The 18,556-nt window shown below is 40.7% G+C and overlaps 1 long non-coding RNA gene across 5 annotated transcripts in view; it reads right to left on the reverse strand.

Annotated features, from left to right (window-relative positions):
* LOC111933303 (uncharacterized) overlaps window positions 1-18,321 on the reverse strand; it is a 39,022-nt gene extending 20,701 nt beyond the window's left edge. For 2 of the 5 annotated variants that reach the window (XR_002866625.2, XR_015274339.1), the window contains exon 1: window positions 18,045-18,321. This is a non-coding gene — a long non-coding RNA (uncharacterized LOC111933303). The remainder of the gene's footprint in view (window positions 1-18,044) is intronic. The other 3 variants (XR_015274340.1, XR_015274338.1, XR_015274341.1) reach the window with 2 other exon arrangements.
* Window positions 18,322-18,556: the final 235 nt, after the last annotated feature.

The following is an 18,556-nucleotide window of genomic DNA, read 5'->3' on the forward strand; positions in this document are numbered from 1 at the left end:
GAAATCCTGCTTTAGAGAGGAAAACATAACCGTGAGTGTTGATTTGGAGTATTTTAAGGTGCCTGTAGGTCCAACTCGTGTCAGAAATGAGAAGATAGATTGGAGATTAGATGGGATATTGGGAAGGAATTCCTGGCTGGGATGGGATTCTCAGGGAAGCTGTGGCTGTGTCTGGATCCCTGGGAATGTCCAAGGCCAGGTTGGACATTGGGGTTTGGATCACCCTGGGACAGTGGGAGGTGTCCCTGCCATGGCAGGGGTGGCACTGGATGGGATTTAAGGTCCCTCCCAACCCAAACCTGTGAAAATTCTGCTTTTACTGCATTTGTTTAAGTTTAGATGATATTTTGATGTTTTCCCCAGTTATTTCCACATAGGAAGGCTGAAGTTTTCAACAAAGTCGTGGTTAAAATAACAAATGACTGACTCTTCAAATACTTCAGAGGGAGACACTAAGTGAGGGGGAAGGAGCTCTGCTGCATTTTGCATTTCAGCCACAGCTACACCACCCTCTTTGCTTTGCTTGTAGAACAAGATCCTCTTTTTTCCCATCCCGAGGGCTCTCTGCCCAGCAGGATCCAGAGCCACAATTTCCAGGCAGTGAAATAGCAAACCCAAACTCAGCCTGAGGATTTCATCTCTGCAGCAGCACAGAAAAGAGCAGCTATGTCTGCATTTATTTTTGTTTGCTCATCCCACCATCTTTTCATTCCAGACTTGTCACGACAACTTGTCACTTCCTTCCTTTCAGCTCCTTGGGACACGACAACTGACACATGGTAAATCATGGAAAACCTAAACACAAATATTATCCTCCAGCAGCAGAGTATTCAAATTCCTGGAGCTCTCAAGATTTTATTTTTATTTTTTTTTTCGATTAATGGTCAATTCTGAACTTAAAGATACATCCCAGGTGGCTAAATACAATCTTTAAAAATAAAAAAATTTGATTTCATAAGAGCAAACCTACATGCATAAAACTGCCCAATGTTAATACAGTCTTGTTTATAAAATACATTTATGAAAAATGTGACAAAAAACCACTTCTTACCAAAAAATTATTCAAGGAACTTTAGCTAATAGATACTTTTGATTAATTACAGGTTTTACAGATCCCAGAACTGTTCTGTGAGTGGTGCAAGGAACAAGAAGGGCTGTGCTCACCGTGCTCATGGAAATACAGATGAGTAATACATAAAAACAGAACCTTTTGTTAATGGAGAAATCCTCACTCTCCCATTTCCCCAGGAAGGGAACTTTCCAAATAAACACCCTTAAAATATCAAGATCTACCAAACACCATCCTCGTTACATTCCTTACTCTGCAAATTAATTATAAATATTTAGCCTATCAGACTGTTGCTCAATTAAATATTTGAAAAAATCTTAAACATTTAGTTAAAGCTGAACTTGTTGTTTCATTCCCTTCCCACTGTATGACAAAATGCATTTTATATTTACACCACAACTGTAATTTTCCTGTGCTTTCCCAGAACACCATTAGGAATTTATCCATAGGTATCACACGAGGAATTTTTTATAAAAAAAAACCAAGAAAAATCAAATTCCACCAGATTTACTCACAGAAAAAAGGGAATTCTTCAGAGACATGGTAAGAAAAAACAAACAAAAAATACTTTTAAGTGCCTGTTTCTCAACTTTTCCCTCTTTTTTCGGATACACACCTCAGACCTTTCTTTTTATACTCCACATCATGGTCAGGCTGAGCACAAAGGCCAGTGCCAACAGCCCAGCACAAAAACCTCATCTGCCTGCAGTGGCTGTTTATTTGTGCCATGGGCAGGGACTCTTCCCTTTCATACATCATTCACTACCAGCCAGATTGATCTCACAATGTCAACCCCAAAAACAAAAACAAAAAAATTGCCCAAGCATGAAGCAAAGAAAAAGAGAAAGGGGGGAAAAAAATGAATGTGTCTTGTGTTGTTTCTTTGGTGCATGACCCAATGTCAGCTACAACTGAAGGGCTTCATCCCGTTCTCAGGGAATGCTGGAGTGTCCTGAGGTCTCAGAAAGGGAGGATGATGCTGAGAAATTTGTTGGTTCAGCTCCCAATTATCTGAGCTTTTGGAGGAACAGGAATGTCAGCGAGGGGCAGCATTGTACACGAGGAAAACACAGGGAAGAGCAGTGCGGAAATTGAGATTATTCCCTTCTTCATGTTGAAGAAGCGCTTCAAAATGAACTCATTAGAGGCTCAGAGTTGTGCATAAACTGATCAAAGCTCCCTTGCACATTGAGCTGATCTGCCAAGCAAAGGTCCAGCGTTAATCTCTCCTGCAAAGGGACCATTTCCAGCTCCCTGAGATGACCATTCCCAGGGAAAGCTCTGCGGGGATGGCAAACATCAAATCCCTTTGAAAACAGTTAAAAGCAAAGTCTCTTTACCTTGCTGAGTGCTGCACACCAGCTCTGCTAATCCTTTACCAAAGTGAAATGTTTAGAAGCCAAATTATAAATTAGCAGCACACAGCAATTTATTGTCTTATTATCAAAAAGTAATGGCAGGATAAAAGAAAAAAAAAATCAATTTTGAGAAGGCACTTTTTTGTGTCTGACTTGCTAATTTTGCAAAACTGTAATTTCTCTTGTGGAAAATCTATTTTATTGTGAAAATATTACTGTATGTATTGGCTGCTTTTCCAGGAATTACATCCAGACTTTTGCATAAAATGCTGTCATTTTGCAGAAGCAAGAGTTCTCTAGTGGCAAATCAAACCTGATGTAACCTCTTCCTCTCCATCCTTTAACACCACTCACCTGAACACTTTAATAAGTTAATTATCACAGTCAATTATTTAAAATAATGATGTATTACAGTCCAGTTACAGCTACAGAGAGAGCTTTTTATCTAAACCCAAGGATTTTAAAACTTCTAAATACATAAATGAACAATCTGACTCACAGAATGCCTACACTGCCCATGAATGTATAAACTTTTAAGGCCACTCTAGTTTTCTTTCTGAGCACTTGTCTTTATTTCAGGGTTGCTTTTCTCTGCAAAAGAGGAATGTGAAGTTCACTTGGAGAAAATCTCTCTCCTGGGGGTACTCTATAATGAATGACTTGGCTTCTCTCTGCAAGTGCTTGTACTATTTTGAGAAATGGAGATGTATTGGGGTGGTTACCAGCAGTTCCTTTTGTTGTAATTTCTGAAATGAAGCTTCTCATGTTTCAGGGAATAATTGATTTCTTTTAAAATAGCTTTCCTGTAGCTATACAGCTCATTTTATTCTGGATTTTTTTTTTCTTTTTTTCCTTTTTTTGGTTTTGTTCCTTTTTTCTTCCTCTCAGATGCTTAATTATCTTTTGTAATAGTACACAAAATCAAATTACCCAGCTGCTGGAGAGGTGGTTTCCTGGTATCCATCAACATCCACAAAAGAAAAGAATGTTTTTATAATTTTGTCACAGACACTCCAGTCATCTTTGTTTTTCTCCATTATCTTATTATTAAAATTGTGCTTTCAACTGGAGTGCTAAAACAATGCAAAATCTTAGTTTCATACAACATAAAACATTAGCTCAGGATTAAAACTTTGTCTGCATTACCTCCCTTTGTGTCCAGGTCCTTCCCAGGCCTCAGTGCTGCAGTGTAGATTAATATAAATAATAATATTTCTATTCCTCTGAAGCGCAGGAGGCTTCAGAGTGACTTGAAAAAACCTCCAGACATCAAACCCATAATTTTGTGCCTTCACTTCAAATCCTCAGGCTGATGTTGAGAGATGTTGCTGTACGCACCAATGAGCTTTTAGTCTCTAGTATACATTTAACATCAATGCAAATAATGCATTCACAGCATTCAGCACCTCTCAGAGCTCTTCCCTTTCAATAAAAAGATGTAAAACCCTCCCAAACACAACTTTAAAGAAATAAAGGCCTCGTTTTAGCAGGTGTTTTGAGCAGGATACAGAAGTGGTTATAGAAACTTGCCCATCCAGGGGGGTTTTTATCAGCATCATCTGCTGGGGAGTTTAAAATGTGACAAATCGTGCAGGGGGCTGTCCCTGGATGTCACCAGCAGGGTCACAGCCTGGTGCTGTGGCTCCCTAAACAGCACAAACCCAGAAAGAACCTCTCTAAACCACTCCAAATGAAACTGGGAATTTACACAATAAGCATGGAGCCATTAGGTTGGAAAAGAGCTCCAAGATCATCAAGTCCAGCCTGAGTGTCCCCAAGAGCCACACCCTCATGGCTCTGAGACCCCTGCAGGGTGGTGACTCCAGCAGTGCCCTGGGCAGCTGTGCTCAACATTCCTTTCCATGGAGACCTTTTCCCTGATATCCAATCTGAACCTCCCCTGTGATCAACATTCCTTTCCATGGAGACCTTTTCCCTGATATCCAATCTGAGCCTCCCCAGGCTCCATGTCCAGGTGTTTGTTCTCAGCAGTCCGCACACCTCGATCATAAACACGCAGGGAAATCCTTACCATGGCGTTCAGCCTTTAAAATAAAACCCTGCAGTGGGACCTCCCCTGGTGAGCCAAATCCCAAACATGAGGATGCAAATTGACACAGCCATGCCCCAAACTCTTCAAATGAAAGCACAGCTGATGACTTAAATCCCCCTGGACTACCCGAGGCAGATTTTGGGTAATATTCCTGACATCAGTTCATTGTTTCTCCCCATAATGCACTGACCTAGATCCATTGGTGTAATTTTTCAGCTCCTAATACTGCTAATATTGCTTTTAGACAGTGGTTTCGGGGCCCTTTTGAGATGAGTTCTTCAAAGCTCGAGCTTAATCCATTCTTTATTAGCTTCTGTGAAGTGATTACTTCTTTGGGGCTGGATGGAAGTACTTAAAGGAAAGGAGCATTCTGTTCCCAAACATCACCGCTCCACTTCCAAAGCATTTGCTGGAATTTCAACACTTTAGGCTTGACTGATGGGGACATAAAACAAGAGGAGACACGAGCAGAAGAGTTTCACATGGTAAATGTGTTGACACTGTGACATTTTTTTAACGCAGTCCCGGGATGTGACAAGTGCTCAGGGACTGATGGCCCATGACGGGCGAGCTGGAGGTCACTGGAGCCGCTGCTGCTGCTGAGATGTCATTTTATTGTTTGGTTCAAAATGAAAAATCGCTCTCTGCATGCAGCTCGTGGAGCCCTGGTGCAAGGAGGGGCTGGGAAAAAGGCACATCCCAGTTTACCTCCCAGTGCTCCTTCCACGGCGCAGAGAAAAGGAGAGGGAGATCCAAATCTGTCAGGCTGCAACTAATGGGGAAATTTTTTTTGTGTCCATGTGAATTTGTTCTGCTAATTCCATGAAAAGTGTGCTTATTAACATCAGGCTAGGATGGTTTAAGAAATACTTCTTGAAATAGCTCCAGGAAACAAGAACTCTGTTGTCATGGAGAAGTGGCTGCTCCCAGGGCAAAGCCTGGCTGCTAACCTGACCACAGCTCTGTCATCTCACACAGCAGATCCAGAATAATAAAGCAAATAGAAGAAAAAAAAAAGGAACAAAAATCTAATTAATTTCAGAGTTAAATATGAATAAAACAAGTCCTGGATGTTAAATTTTATAAATATCTGTGTATCAGTCCAAAGCAGGGGAGAATCATGGAATGATTTGGGTTGGAAGGGACCTTAAAAATCATCCTGCCATGGCACGGACACCTCCCACTGTCCCAGGCTGCTCCAAGCCCCATCCAGCCTGGCCTTGGACATTCCCAGGGATCCAGGGGCAGCCACAGCTGCTCTGGGAATTTTACTCCAGGGCCTCAGATCAGCAGAAAGCAGAGATTTAGAAGAGCAGTTTTAAGGCTGGAGAAACTTTTGAACCCATTTATCAAAGTTCCTGTAGTTCTCATCCCAAGGTAAGACAATAATAAATTGATAAAAAGTTAATTGTCTTCCCAAGCCTTTTTAAGGAAAAAACCAAAATTATAGAGAATTTTTAAAGGTGAAGTTGGCATTGGGCAATCACTCTAGCAAAACCTTTCTAATGAATCATTCCAGCTTCCCATTCTTCACAGGAATAGAAAATATCCATGAAGAGAGCCAAGACATTCATTTTAATAAAAGAAAATACCAGATCCACAGGAATGCAGGGAGCTGGGTAAATTTACTTTAGGATTAAAGCAGGGAACAAACCTGCTGGGGAGCTGCCAGCAGCTTTGTGGGGAGAGGGATGTGGGCAGAGTGGCTGGGGCTCATCCCATGTGTGAAGGCAGAGCTCACCAGGGGGGTATTTATGGAAAAAATCCCAGAGGAATCTTGCCCAGTTTAACAAACTCTCTGCTCTTACCCTCTCTGGCTCCAGTTTTGGCTGGCTCTGACTCTAAAATAATAATTTTAATCCCACACAGAAGTACTGTCTAATCTGGCAATTACAAAACCTAACCCAAACATTTTCCACTTCCAGTTTGACCAGAAATAATTTGAAGTTCTGTGAGAAATTCATTTCACTTCCACAGGTCTCACTTTGGGACAGCATCACATTTATCCCTAAAATGTCATATTCCCTCTCCGTATCCTCTGCTGAATATAACCAAGAAAACACCAAGGAAAAGGAAACCCTAATTGAAAATCCAGCATTGTTGGCAATTTTTCACGTATTTCCTCTATTTTGTATTTTGGCAGCAAAGCCAAATAACACATTATTTAATTTTAAATAATGTACTTTAATGTGGGGTTGTTTTATCAGCAGAGGAATTCTCTAGGACACAGCTTGAACACACCCCCTGAATGATGACACAAAGGAGGAAAAGAAGGAATTTGCTCCTGCAGAATCCCCCAGGAGGGATGGGGAGCTTCCATCTCAATTAAACTGCATTCCCACCTCCTTCTGTCTCACCAGGGAGTTTCACAGTGGAAAACTCGGACGTTTTCCACACGAGACACCGAGGGGACAGAAGTGATGGATGGGCTGGATGAGCCCTGGATTTATTTTCTTTTGGAAGGAAGGAGCACTTGTCGCTGCTCCAGCTTTCTCTCTCTCCAAAACATTTTGTTCCTCACCAAAGCCCTTGGGGGAGTGGAGGCAACATCAATCAAAGCCAGACAATCCTGCAGCATCCAAACCCTGGTCAAAATTGATGGAGAAGAGCAGCTTTTGTCTTTGCTAACGTGACAAACACCGCAGTGGTTCAGTGCAAAGCCCTTCACCCTCCAGAGCTGTGTCTGCTGTGACTGCTCTGGCTCCCCAGACCCATTTGGGTTTGAAATCTGAGCATCTGAAACCTGAACAATTCCACATTCCTGCCAGAAGATGAGGTTGGCTCCACAGAGAGCTCCCATGCTGCGAGCAAATCTGGTGGAAATAAAACAAGCTCTAAGCAGAGGAGACTTTGTGCTAACAGCAACTTTTTAATCTAAAAATAAAGTAAAAACCAGTGATATTTACCCAGGACTTGCCATGCTGTGCCTGCACGTTCCTTTCCATCTCTCCCAGCTGGATGTGGCTTTTCTCATGCATCATGTCAATCCTAACCCCACAAAACCAGATTTCACAGAGAATCTAAAACTTCATTACAGAAATGGTGACTTCTCTGAGCCCAGTCACAAATTCCATGCAGCCAGACAAAGGCAAAGTGCTCCACAACATGAAGCAATCCCTCCAAGGATTACCTGATTACCAAATGCATGGATCTTTGACTAATACCTACTTTTGACAATAAAGTTAAGCCTAAAGAATAACATTTTAGATGTGTTTGGCTCACAAGGCTGAAGCCCTTACCTTGCCACATCATAAACCCCCAGGTGAATTTTTTATTTAATGTATCAACCCCATAACAAAACCTTAACCCCAGCAAATATCCATGCACAGCAAATCCAACCCCATGTCTGGGAACAGGCTGAGCCAGAAAAATGGGGGCTTTTATAGGATCAATGACTGCTCTAAAAGAGACAACACACTGATGAAAAGAGTTGGCGTTTCCCCTGAAGTATTCCTATTCAATTTAAAATGGATTAGAGAGCACTCTGGGCGTAAGTGCTGCACTTTGGGTGGCAATGATATTTCAGCTTTGTATACAAAATATTCCATCCCATCTCCTCGTGTTTATAAAGGCTCCAGCGCAGTCTCTGCCATCCACACTGTTATTAAAGCTGCTTCTTGTAATACATGAGAGTGGAAACGCTATTTTAGGATAATCCTTCACGTGTTCTTTGCCCCTTCGAAGTGCAGACAGAAGCAGAGACAGACGAGAACTCCAGAAACCCCAAAGGATATGGGTACAGTGGGTGTCCACCAAAAATTAGTGCAAGAATTGCACTCAGTGATTTATTTGGCATCTCAAAGAAGCCAAACTCCTCTTGCACAGACTCCTGAGAGTTTGTGAGGCTGTAATTTTATTTACTTTCACATAATCATGTGAATCCACATATGAAGCCATTTCTTACCAAAAACATCTTTGACTGAATGTGGAGTAAAGAGATCTCCTGATAGATATCCCAGTGGAGATCCCAATTTGCCTCTCAGTGGAAATCCGGATTTCCTCAGCCCCCAGCAGAGCAGTTTCTCTCCCAGAGCAAATCTTGTCAGTCCTCCCAAAGCGAGCACTACTGGCTTTGCCACCTAATCCTTAATTCATGGAATCCTGGAATGGTTTGGGTTGGAAGGGACCTTAAATCCCATCCCATTCCACCCCCTGCCATGGCAGGGACATGCCCCACTGTCCCAGGTCTCTCCAAACCCTGTCCAACCTGGCCTGGGACACTTCCAGGGATCCCCACAGCTTCTCTGGGAATTCTATTCCAGGGCCTAAACAACCTCACAGGTAACAAGTCCTTCCCAAATTCATTACATTTTTCATTACCCTATTAATTAAAAAATATAGAAACTGAGCTTAAACCAAGTTGTGGTCCATCACCTCTGAGTCTTGGTTTATGTTTACTGACACTTAGAACTTCAGCAGGTCACTGTGTCACATTGACACTTCAGCAGGTCTCCATCAAATAAAATCAAATTCCTGATACTTTATTGCAGCCTAACTGTCAAAAAAAAAGAATAAAAGTTTGAAAAAACAAGTGAGGAAGATAAATGGAAAACTAAATGATACACCAAAAATACGACAGTGAGGTTGAGTTTCATTTTAAATCATCAAACTGGTATTGAGAAGATGGAGTGCACATATTTTAATGGCTTTTGACTGACACTTTCCAGGTGGGGAAGCTCCAAGCACCTTAAGAAATAATTCAAAGATTCAGTCACTGACTGCTGCAGTTAAGACATCCCTTTAGTGGACAAATTTTTACGTTAAGTTCTCAAAAAAATCACAGAGCAAAAGGAAAAATATCACGCTTCCAGGAGATTTCTCTCAAGCACGCTTCATCTTTTCTGGCCCAGGACAAACCCATTTTTCTCCTGAGATGTTGCAGTGTTCAAGTCTAAAGAACTTCCCAGGAATGCTCAGATATTGAGAATTTCTGTGGTTTGGTTGGAAAAGGTTTGGTGCATGATGGTAACTGGGCCTCTATTGACTGTTTTGGTGGGTGTTTGTGGGGATTTTTATTTTATAAAATGAAAAATCAAACACCAGAAGTGCTGTCTTTGATTGCTCCTTTTTCTTGGAATCAAGAACATGTAACTCCATTAAACAGTTTAAACACGGTAACTCATCCATTTCTCTCCTGTGTTTTCACAAAATCTGCTGGGTTGGAAAGGACCTTGTCAAATATTTTATTATATTTAGAAAATTAACAGCAACTGAAACAAATTTTTCCAAGGAAGAAGGAACAGAGATGTCATAAATACTAAAATACAGGCAAAAAAAGATGTTTAAAAGTAGATTTGTTGAGAAAAAAAATCACTCCTTCTAAGCACACATATCACCATTAGCATGGAAATCACAACCACCAGCATTAAATAATGTCCCTACTAAATATATTTTACATCCCTTGTCTCTTCCACACAACAATCTAAAATCCTCACTGCTCCAATCCTGTATTTAATTTGTTCCTGACCTTTCTGATAACACTGCCTGTTATCTCCTGTATTTGTTCCATGACTGTAACGACAATATTATCCTGAAAAAATTGCTTTTGACCCTCTTGGAGGGGTGAATATTGAATTGAGACAAAACTCCTCCAAGGGGTTTTCCTAGCAACGATTGGGCTGTGTTTTCTGGTTATGCATTTCTGCATTCAGCTCCAAAATGGGATTTTCATTGGAAAAACCAGATTTCTTACAGAAATCCAAGGCTTCCCAATTCCTCCCTCTCACGGCCATGCTCACAACAATCCCACCCCTTCTCCCCGAGGGAGCACCACTCACCCTTCCCACAGATCTGAGACTTTTCAATTTTATTTTCATGCTCAAGTCCTCATTGATCTCCTTAATCCATCTCAGCACATCCCACCTGTAACTCCATTTCCCCGTCTCCAAAAATTGCTGCTGTCTCAAACTCCAGCGTCTGCAACGGCTCCAAACTTCAGCTCCATCTCCACGTCAAATTAAACTCACAATTTTAGCTTTGGAATGATGCCAAACTTCAGCCAGAACGTGCATTTCTTACCATTCCTGAGTAGTAAGAAACTTCCCCAACTTTTCCCAACCATACTTCTAAAATTTGACTTTTTTCCAAATCGATTTTTATTTCAAACGCAGCAAGAAAACAGAGTTGAGGGAACATAAATGACCCTGTCCATGGCTGAAGGGGTGAACCACATTACATAACAAAAAAGATCTTTGAGTGCAAACATTCCTCTCTCTTAATGACTTATTTGGGGCCCATTCTGTTATAATGGCAGAATTTTAAGGGCAGTGACAACAGAGACAGGGCAGGAAAAAGAAATCTTTCAACCCCGTGTCATGTTTGAACGTCTAGAGCGCTTATAATAAGTATAATAATTCTTAGAAGACAAGTCATGGGTCACCCTCATCCAAAGGGATGCTGCCCTTCCTATTTCCATCAGACTTGTTCAGGGAACAAAAGGTTTGGTTCCAGAAAACCCTCCCTGGCTGCTTCCCTCTTCAGTAATGCTCTTTTCCCTGGTCAGCTTTAATTAAAGTCGTCTATGGACACAAAAGGAGGGTCAGGATTGACTTAAGAAAGCAGAAATATTCACCTGAAAGGGACTTGAGAATGGAAAATGCATTAAAAAGTTGGGTATGAAACATAAAACGGGCTTTGTCACTCCTTTTATTTCTCCTTGTTCTCCTGAACGTCTTTTATAGAAGTTGATTTTTTACAGCCTTCTTCAGAAGAGAACTTCACTGAAGGGTCTGTCCACAGACCTTTCTAATGGAAAACTAAACTATTTTCACTTTTCCTGATTTCTGCAGTTGGGCTTTATAACTTTTTATAAAGACATTTCAGGAAGAAATAAAAAAAAAATAAATCATTAAACAAGTTTTCAGAAGTATTTTCTGCTGAACTTATTCAAATAATAAATAAACTATATAGAAAACTGGATTTTTCTTTCAACTTTTTCTGATCTCCCATTACATATTTAGGGGTTTTTGACTGATTATTTACTGTGGAGTGTGGGATGAAATGGTTCAGCTTTTCTTTTCTCTTTAAACCATCTTCTCCCCACTCCAGATCAATGTTTGCTCCACCAAGACATCCAGAAATCTCCAGGATATTAGTTGGCATTAGTGGGATCTCCATTAAAGAAACTTTGTGGAGGATAAGGATGCAGAGCAACGAGTCCATGGATTTAGAAAAGAAAATTAAACAATTTGGGAAGGATTACCACAATGGACCAGCTGATGAAAAGCCCAGCAAAGCTCTGAAAAGTAAAAACGTGCCTGATTTACATTTATATTGTGTTTTTTCTTTGCAATTGTTTTTGTATTCCTCCTCATCCATTCCAGGGCTGTGGTTTATTACTCTCTATAAAGAAATAATAAAATATTGTTACTACTTTATATTAAAAAAAAAGAGGAAGAAATATGCAGGGTCTGGCAACAAAATCCGTTTGCTTAAAGTGGTGAGGAAATAAATGAAATTTTAAAACTGAAAAGCTCAGGTAGCTTCAAAATCTTGCCAAGTCCTTGTCCAGACTGGGATTGTAGGAAAACAACACTGAATTCCAACAGAGTGGGACAAAAGTGGGGTTTGTTTTTAAAGAACTCTGCTGGTTCCTTGAGATGCCACATCCTACCACACCACTGGTTCCTTGGGATGGAGATGTGCTGGACCCTAAAACCCAAGGGACTCACTGGAGGCACTGCCCAGACAAATAAATTAATATCATTTAATTTGATATTGATATATTGTTAATTTCACACAACAAAGACATTTCTCAATTTTGGAACCGTGAAATATTCCCAGGAAAACTCCTTCTCCCTGTCATCCCTCACCACCAGGTCTGGGACCAACTGGATGCCCAGGTGCCTGCAGTGGGATATTTCCTGCTGGAATTAAACATGGATGGGACTAAATCTGCCTCAGAGGAAGCAAGAAAAGCTCTCACAGGAAACCAACTCGCAGCTCCCCAAATTTTTGGGTCGTTTTAAAACCAGCCACCTCCTCCCATAATGGCAGCATCTGTGTTAACACCACAGCTATTGCTGAGCAAAGGATGGCTGGAAAGAAACCTTCTATGTTTAAATTTAATATTTCACAGCTTGTTTTCAAGGTGGAAAGCATCATCTACAAGATGGAGCAAAAATCAGCTTTTCAGGCTTGATTTCTTCTGTCACACTTAAGGGCTTTGCTGGTGTTAAGTATCTCAAGGGCTTAAAAAACCCCAGCTCCTGCTGCCAACACCACATTAAGTGTTCAACCAAGCTGGAATTTACTGCCTTGGAACATATGGCTATAAAAATAGGAGGGTGAAAAGGGCTTCTAATGTTTAGGAAAAGCAGTTTTATGTCATAACACGAGGAAATATACACAGGCCAAAATTCCTGGAGGGAAAAAAAAACAAAACACCCAAATATTTATGGGAGCTCTGTGACTTCGGCAGTTCTATCTAGTAATCTTACAGGGGAGACAGAATTTCCTTGGGAAATTCCACTACAGCAGAGCTCAGCTCACCAAATTCCAGATGAACCCAAGCAAAGCTTGACCTGCCAGGGGTTTATTTCAGGATCACATCAGTGGCTTGATGTGAGGCTCCCAATTATTAATCTCTGATGATAACAGCTTGGTATTTATGTTGCAGAAGATTTGAGGGAGGGCTTTGCCAGGGGCTGCACGGACAGGCTGGGAAATGCAAATGGATTTTGGAATGTAATTATTGCAGTTGGAGCCCCTCACACGCTGCATTGTTCACAAATTAGCTGCAGTGCCACAACTTTTAATGACCTCTTCACTTGCGTGGGAATCATTTCTGCAGCAGCCCTTTTTAGTCGCTGTAATTAAAGCAATTTAAAAGTTTTAACTAGAAAGTGCACTCAAGGCACAGGAACTGATAAAGGGAAGTGTGGCTTCAAGAGCTCTTTTTTTTCCCCACCCTGTGCAGAGCTCCCACTGTGTCAGAAAATTACAGAATGTCCATCTTGCTGTTTGGCTCCACAACAAAGCGTTTCCACCTACTCGCGCCGCGCTTTTCATATTTTTATTTTTTGAATCTGGATGCTTTAATGGGGGAAGAAATGAAATCTATTGCTATGACCATGTGCCAGTTTTAAATGAGAACAGAGGGCTGGAAGAAAGTTTGGAGCGCAAGGAAGCCAAGAAACCATGGAGGGCCCTTCCCCTGCTTCAGAACCTGCAGCGTTTGTGTGTTCCAATGTTATTTTTTCCTTTTTAGTCTTATGCATCTCTAATTAGTTTTTAATGCTGTGCTTGTTAACAGCCCATTCCTGCCGGTAATTTGGATATTGATTGTTTTCCATATAAAGATTACTCCAAGGTTCCATAGACAAGCTTCGCTGTAGTATTTGTTTGATTGGGCCATGGAAAACATGAAAAAGGGCTAAAGTTTTAAAGATGCTGAAGCAAAGAAAAAGACAAGAGTTAGGAACGATTCTCTGATCTAATTCTTTACACTCACTACTGGAACTGGGTATTCCTGAGTCCTGACATTGGTACAGAAACCACACAGACTAAATATCCTGGCAGAACTGCCTCAAAAAGCTAGATTTTGATTTTTTTGTGATGCTCTCTGTGGTCATTGACCACCCTCCAAATGATGTTGATCAATTTCAACCACAAACCACTCTGAAATACTTTAAAGAGACAAATTTAACTTAATAAACAACCAAAACCTTAAAGAAGTTCTAGCTCTGGGTATGACTACTGAAAAATATAAATTCAAACTCTTAATAAAATATTTACCAGTATAAATCACTATGAAATAATAAATTCATGACATTCTACTGCAGTCTGCCCAAAATCCACGGACAGTTATTGTTCCCAAGGAGAGCAGGAGGTGAGGCTGGGCTGACTTCTTGGCTTTTCAATGCGAGTCTGTGAATAATCCCTCCACTTTCAGTATTCTGCAGGTGCAGAGATACAGCGAGCGTCGTTTTTAATAAAACATTCCATTGTAAATCAAGAAACATTCATAAACAGAGGGGGGAAGAAAAATAACATTTCAAAAGCCAAAGAGGCCATAAAAACTGAGTTTTACTGCAGGTGGTTGACCCTGGTTCAAGTTTAATTCACTCCAGAAAGGAATTTCTTTGGGAAGCAGCGTTTCACCCTCTTCTGTCTGAGCCTTTGCAATTCAGGGCTTGTTCTACACTTTAAATAACAATTCCACAGCCTCTCCATATAGACAATTAAAGTGCATTCATTAGGAGATTACTGCCCTATTAAAGCCATCAACCTCTGGCTGATAAATAATCACTCTAACTACGTGCACTCGCCTTGCGGTTATAATTCAGTGAGCTTGCAGTTGGTGGCGACCATTAAATAAAGTTAATGATGATATTCCTTTATTGGTTTGAGGTAATAACATATAATAAACATCAGACAAGAGGGTATTTAGCCCTGTAATCAAAATTTTAGTTTTGATTTTAAAAATTTGAGTACTAAGACTTAGCCTAGGTTGGCAGAGAAAGAGCAGGCAGAGACATCTAGAATTTTTTTTGTGTTAAAGAGAGACTAAAGAATCACCTCATGCCACCCCTACCAGGGTCAGGGACACCTTCCACTATCCACCTTTTAAATTTGAAAATATCAGACTATTTATCAATCGACAAAAATTGCTGTGGCGACAAAAAGCTGCAGTATTGATCTGTCCTCTAAATCACCTCAAAGAAAATCATGTAATAGGGGGAGAGAGAGACCCTTGTTTTCATGTTGGTTTCAATTTCTAATATTTGTGTTAAAAATAAATGAAAAAATTCAAGTTCACCTCATGGTCAGAGTTCCATTCCAACTGGACTACAACCCCACATCCCACATTAACTTGATATTTTACTACACTTGGTGTCTGCAGGACTTTTGTCACATCCAGGGAACACCTCCCTGTGCACCTACCACATTAACAACTCAATCTTTCCCTTAAACAGCTGTTAACTAAAACCTGTCAAAAGAAAGCACCTGCACTCAGAAATATGGATTGGCCTGCCAAAAAACCAGCCTCAAAATCCTGTTTCTTTTGGATTAAATGGTTTTTTCAAGCTGAACAAAAAGTATCTTTGGGTTTTTTATATTTCTGTGTTGGGTAATTCTGCTTTTTGGTTTTCAATAATATCGACTGAGCCATGGCACAGAAGAAGGTTCTGAAAGCTTTTAATTGCTCCCATTCCATGGATTAAACTGCCTGTCCCACATCAAACATCTTCTGTATTTCAGAGCACGGTTTATGAGGTTTCTCATATTTATTGCTCCAATTATCTCGGCCAGTAAACAGTGATGCTGCAGAATTCTGAAACTCAAAACTTAGGGAGTCATGGAAATATTTAGGCTGGAAAAGACCTCTAAGATCAGGAAGTCCCAGCACAAACTGTGTCCCCAAGGACCACATCCTAACATTTTCAGAATTCCTCCAGGGATGGTGACTCCACCACTCCCCTGGGCAGTCTGCTCCAAGCCTTAATAACATTTTCAGGGAGGAAGTTTTTCCCAATAAGTCCCCAATATCAGTAATTTCCCCTCTTTCCAAGGCTGTGTTCCAAGTTTTTAAAGCTGTTCCTGTGTCACCAGAGGCTCTTTTAGGGGGAAGAGCCACACAAGTTTTGATAAGAGCCATCACATGAATCAACATCCAAGAAAAGAAAAACCCAGACCATCAACATTTACAATTCTTGAAAGGCCACTCTCAGGTTTTTATTTTTGAATTTGATGCCTATTGGAGGAAACAATAAGCAAGAGAGAGCAGCAATAAAGAAAAGGAGAAGTTAAAGTGCTTTGAGAGATTAATTCTCAAAGCAAGACAATGAAGCGGCTGCAACATGAAATTACAGTGGTAGCAAATCTCTGAGATTAAAAAGGAGCCTGGTGGACAGATGGATTGGGCAATCATTTGATAGGAATCAGTTTAGAACAAGATAAAACAGAAAGGAAGGAAAGGAAAGGGATGTTTTGTGTCTGACAAGAGCAGGTTTAGGGGCAGGGAGGTACCAGCTGACTTTGGTGTTAATTTGGGGGCAGTTGTTTCGCCAGAGTGACACAGGCACGGAAAAAAGATGAACAAAGAGCTTGAAAAGGCAGGAAAAGAGTTGAAATTCAGAAGATGCAGGAGAAATCAATGCCCTGCTCTGTTAGAAGCCATTTAAAAACCAAACAGGATGCCAGGAAATCAAATGGCGGAAGAGCTGATGCAAAAATAGGGGAACCAACAGAAAAATGGGAAGCAAAGGAAGTGATAAACTTCTTCCCTAGACAAACCAAGCTGAGCTCATCTGCAGTTAACAGGAGCCTGTGTTCCATCCTACTCTGCCAGATGTGAGATTCCCTGGGGATGCAGCCACAGTCCATACAAACCACCCCACCTGGCTCATTTAGGACCAGCTGAGAATTTGGGGTTGTGAAATTTGCAGACAGCTATTCCCAGTGAACAGAATATTCCAGGGGCAAATCCACATTCCAATTTTATTCCTTTATCAACATACACGTTATCAAGCAGTAATTGATGCACTATCAATTTTGATGCACTTTTGCAGTAATTGATGCACTAACCTGTTTTCTTAATATATTTTTAAAATAATGACCTGACTTTCATTCCCTGAAGACAAAATACCAAAGCCACCTCTCCACTTTCACTCCTCTTAATTTCAAAGCAAAACTCTTTGCCATATCACATAAATACATCCATCATTTCTCTGCAAGCCTCCATAATCCCTTGCCAATAACACCTCCAATTTCATCTTGTACATCCTTCCCAGAAACTCCTGATGTTTTAAATCCCCACTTTTCTCATTCAGCCATGTCTCCCTTATTCCAATAATTTCATACTTATGCTAAAACATCTGTAACTCCCATTCAGCAATCTCGTTATATGAGATATGCAGCTTTTCCCTCTTAGCTCTGCTTTGATTTACAGCTTTTCCAGAGGTATTTTCCTCTGAACATTGTTAACCACTGGATAAATTACCTTGGGATTTAGGCAGCGACATCCAAATCTCTCTCCACCCTTATTACTCCAGCTAACGAAAGATGGGGAGTAATTTTTCAGCTGATTTTCCCCCTGAGCTTGTGAAAGGCAGGCCCTTCATAAACACTGTTCTGGTTTTTCAGTTTAGTTCTTTTTCTGGATTTTGTTCCCCTGAAAACACACCCTGCCCATGGCTGGAGGAACATCTCCAGCATCTCCTTGGTGCTTCCATGCAGGAACATTGTTGATAACAGTCTCAGAGGGAGCCCCAGGGAAAATTCCAAGTTCTCTTGTGCTGAGCTGAAATTGGAGTAAACTCCCAGGAGCCTGAGAGTATTTTCCAGCTCTGCTCTTCCTGTGCACCCACTGCTCCATGTAGGAATCACACTCTGGAATTCCTGACAGGAATTTCCCTAAAAACACTGCTGAACACATCCTGCTTGCACAACCCTGTCACCCAATGATGTGAGGTTTTACAGATTTAATAAACATTTTAAATCTGGCTACATTATAAACAATAACAATAAAAATAATAAAAAATAAACTTTTAAAATTTTGCTACATTATAACAATGTCAATTAAAGATAAAATCTTTTAAACATGATTAGTAAACAACTTTACCTAGAGCAGGGTTTCAGCTGAAAAACATTGAGAGGAGATATCTTGATGTATATTGTTGCTTGATTTGTTTCCACTGGATTTATTTCCCTTTTCTCTACAGCTCTGAAAGGGCTGGATATGAACCTCAAATACCCATTCACTGAAAATAAAAAAAAGTCTAAAGCTTAACACAGTTATCCACTTATAAATAGAAACCCCAAGCTAAGAGGAGCCCTTTTTATGCCTTCCTGGGTCACTCCCTCCTAAACTTTTGGTGATGATCAAATCTCTTTTCCCCAAGTGAACCAGCCCAAAGGGATTTTCTTGATTGCAGATTAGTGCCAGCCTAAGAGTCAGGCTCTTACTCACAGGAGGAGCGATTTATGTTATGAGTAACCCAAAAACCCAGTGGGGCAATAGAGCAATTTTGGAGAACTCACCTCCTGTTGTGTGCACAGGACTTCTCTCCTTCCCAACAGCATATTTAATGTCCATGGAGAGGACACAAAAACTGTATAATGGGCAAACTCCCC

This window comes from Cyanistes caeruleus, chromosome 10 (assembly GCF_971803275.1).
Source record: "Cyanistes caeruleus chromosome 10, bCyaCae1.hap1.1, whole genome shotgun sequence".
NCBI lineage: Eukaryota > Metazoa > Chordata > Aves > Passeriformes > Paridae > Cyanistes > Cyanistes caeruleus.